The following is a 3,605-nucleotide window of genomic DNA, read 5'->3' as shown; positions in this document are numbered from 1 at the left end:
GCGTGCGCTCGCCAGACAGAGACATAGAGACAGAAAGCGAGAAATCACCCCCCAGGGGGAAGGGTCACGCCGCAATCCCTTCTCCTCCATTCTCCTCTCAGGATCTTGGGCATGCACGCACACGCGCCCGGCGTGCGTTTTAAGCCACCGGGTCCGGGACACGAACCGCGGTCGACTACGTGGGAGTCCAGCGACATAGCCATTACCCTCACTGCTGGTTCCCTCTGCTCATCTTTCAAGAGAGTGAACCCACTGTCCCTGGAGGAGGCCCGCAGGCGCCGCCCCTCCCGTGACTCCAGTTCCCGAGGCCTTGGTGCTTGGCCGTCAATTACAGGTGACTCTGGGTGGCAGCCCGCAGCAGCACAGTGTCTGCGCTGTCATCATGTGGGCGGCACCTGCGCTCACGCGACTGTCATAGGCACGCATCAAAAACCTCATTTGCGAAACATGTCCAAGCCCTCTCTTTCCTTTTAGTAATTAATCCCTGCTCTCACAGTGTGGCCTTGGATTGGCTTTGATGCTCTACCAAAAGGCAAATGGATCCATCTTACAGATGAGTGACAGCAAATTCAAACCCCAGTCAGGGTTAGCCATTTGGGGGCGTTGACATGGGTTCATTAAAAAAATGAAAAAACAAACAAAATGAAACAAGACACCTGTGGGTTTGAGCCAGTCACAGAAGGGACACCCACTGCAGGGCGGGGAGGAAAGGGGCCCCCGAGTGTCCCTGAATGAAGCAGCCTGCGGCATCCCGTCCCCTCGTTCTCCCCGCACCAGGGAGGACCGACCAAGGCCCTGGCCGGGCCAGCCCAAGCTCAGCCTCTGCACTGGCGAACTCTACACCACACAGCATGTGGGAAGGGGGGCCGCGAGGGGCTTCTCTCCTCCCACGTGTTGGGGTCGACTGCCCCCAAGCCCAGGAGGCGCCAGTGGCCCCTGCAGGCCTCTGGGACAGCGGAGTGTGCTTCGATGCCGGGCGTCAGGCCGGAAACAGCCCCGAGTCACATGCCTGGCCGCAGAGCCCGCGCCAGGCCCCACCTGGGCCACAAGCAACAAGGCTTAATTCTCTGCCTCTGCACTGCTATGAGAGAGGGCATGTTTGTTTCACTTGGGAACACCCAGGGTGCCCACGGCCTCGTGTCTCCCACCGCCCACCCTCAGGCTCCACGCCTGTCAGTTCCTCTCCGCTGCCTGGAACGGGGCAAGGTTTCACCAGGGCAGCAGGCGGCCCAGTCACCAGCCCCTTCTCTAGCCTCTCTGAAGTTTGTCACACCAATCCGTGAGAAATGACCTCCTTCTCACGCTCAGGTAGACACGCGTCCCCGCAAGACAGCCACAATCGCACCGAAGGACGCCAGTACCGAGCTTGCCTGGAGGGGCCTGGACGGGCCTGGAGGGGCCTGGACGGGCCTAGAGGGGCCTGGACGGGCCTGGAGGGGCCTGGAGATGGCTCGGAATGGACCTCCTAGGTGTGGGGACAGCAGTCTGGGGGGTGTGCTGCATCCACAGCCGTTTTCAGAGAAGCACCACGGCCCAGGACAGTGCAAGTTTGCCGCCTTGGTCAGACGTACGTGTCCCCAAAACGTCCCTTTTCCTTGAACGACGCTGCCACTATCGTTGACTTAGAAAAAGTTCCGAATGGAGTGCTTCCCACGGAGATAGAGGCTGTCTTTCCGTTCACGATCGCTTATCTCAAACAAAATCTCCGAGCTACATTCTGAGAAGCAGATTCAGGGTTAGGCCACGAAATTTCTCTCTGGAGGCAAGGACAATGAAACTACATAGAAAAGGCTTTGCCGACAGCAGGAGAGAGGGGCTTCCAGGGCGGCCGGCAGGGCTCCGGAGCCTGGACTCCCCGGCGTCCCCGCGGCTCTTCCTCCCAGAGGCTGCTGTGTTTGGGGGGAAGGAAAATGGATGTGAACTCGTGTCCTTTGGCTCTCTGCTGTGCTCGCTCCATGCCAAGCACGTGGCCACGCCTGTCGTCCTCCATTATGCATGGCAGAGTGACACGACGTGAAGCGAGCAGGTCGCAGGAGCAGGCAGCACCCTGGCCAGGGCAGGCCACGGCAGTGGCCGCTGTGTGAGGCTTTGGTGTGCGCCAGGGTCTGAGCAAGGGCCACGTGGACGTTCTGACTCCAAACTCCCCGAGAGATGCACAGTCCCCACTCGGCAGGCAAGGGGTTAAGGCGCATACAGGTGAGAAACTTCATCCCAGTCACCAGCTCTTGGGCACTTAGGTTGGTTCCAGTCTAGGCAATTATGAATAAAGAGGCCATAAACATGGGTGTGACGGAGCTTCCTGTCCTTGGGGTAAGTCCCAAGGAATGCAGTTGCTGAATGTACAGTAATTCCATTTCCAGGTTTCTGAGGAGCCTCCACATTGTTTTCCACAGTGGGTGGGTGTGAGGGGCAGAGGGAAAAACACGTAAGAGAAGAAAGAAAATCAAGTTCTTGTTGCGGATGATGTATCGGGTCATATCCTTGGCTTTATTGTCAGGTATTACAAGCAGATGTGCACTATAGAGTTGTACAATGATGGCATCTAAATTTTAAAAAGGAAGAAAGAAAGAGAAAGAAGGGAAGAAGGAGAGGAAGAAAGAAAGAAAAGAAAAAGAAAGGAAGGAAGAGAAAGAAAAACTTGCCCAAGGTCACCCAGCTGGTAGAGCCCCAGGGCTCAGAGGTGAGTACTGGGGTAGGCTAGCCCCTGTTGCTCTGGTGTGCCCCCAGCTCAGCCCCAGATGGACAAACGCCCACTCCTCCCAGCACCAGCAGTTTGCACCTCCAAGACCCAGGCCAGTCGTCACCAGCCCTCCTGCCATCTTTAATTTGTCCCCAAATCATGTTTAAAATTTTTGCATTACCCTAAAACAATGAACCCTTCTTTAAATACTCTGATGACAAAATAAATCTTTTCCCCTACAAAGTGCACACACCCACTGCCCTCGAATCCATTGCTAAGACCCTAAGATCCCCAGAAGTGAATCAGCAAGCCTCCTGCTGACTGCTGACCGCTGACCGCTGAAGCCCCTTGCGTGATCTTGCTCAGGAGGGCATGGAGTGCTTGCGGGTCTGAGCTAGCACTTCGTGCTAATTCACCCTGCATTTCCCTGAGATCTGCCAAGGAGAAATTGTATTGATGGCTATTGGATTTGCTTTGTTTTCATTCTGGTTCATATTCAAAACTGGATTAAGTTCTGCAGAAAAACGCCCATCAACTGCTTTTCCTTCGGGAGGGGATGCCCTTATTATAGCCTTGGGACTCTAACTACCTTTTCCCCAGGAGCTTGAGAAACTCAAGAAGGGAGGACTAGCTAATTGACAATTACCATGCAAATGAGGGAGGCTGAGATTTAAGCAGCCAATGAGCTCCCTGGACCCAAGCTGGGGGCAGGATCCCTGCAGCCTGAAGATCCCCTGGAACCTGAAACCAGGCACTCCATTCCTTTCTCGATATGTCGCTTAGACTGCCATCTGGAGAACTCGCCTCCTGGCTGTGTCGCAGCCAAATGAAATATATTTGCTCATAAGGCCCGAAGATGGGAGCCGGCCCAGTGCCATCTGCACTACAGGGGAACAAGATACGGTGCGGATTTCGGGGTGTAGGG

The sequence above is a fragment of the Tupaia chinensis genome, unplaced genomic scaffold (genome assembly GCF_000334495.1).
Source record: "Tupaia chinensis unplaced genomic scaffold, TupChi_1.0 Scaffold000558_1, whole genome shotgun sequence".
NCBI classification, from domain to species: Eukaryota; Metazoa; Chordata; class Mammalia; order Scandentia; family Tupaiidae; genus Tupaia; species Tupaia belangeri.
This window is presented reverse-complemented; position numbering follows the sequence as displayed.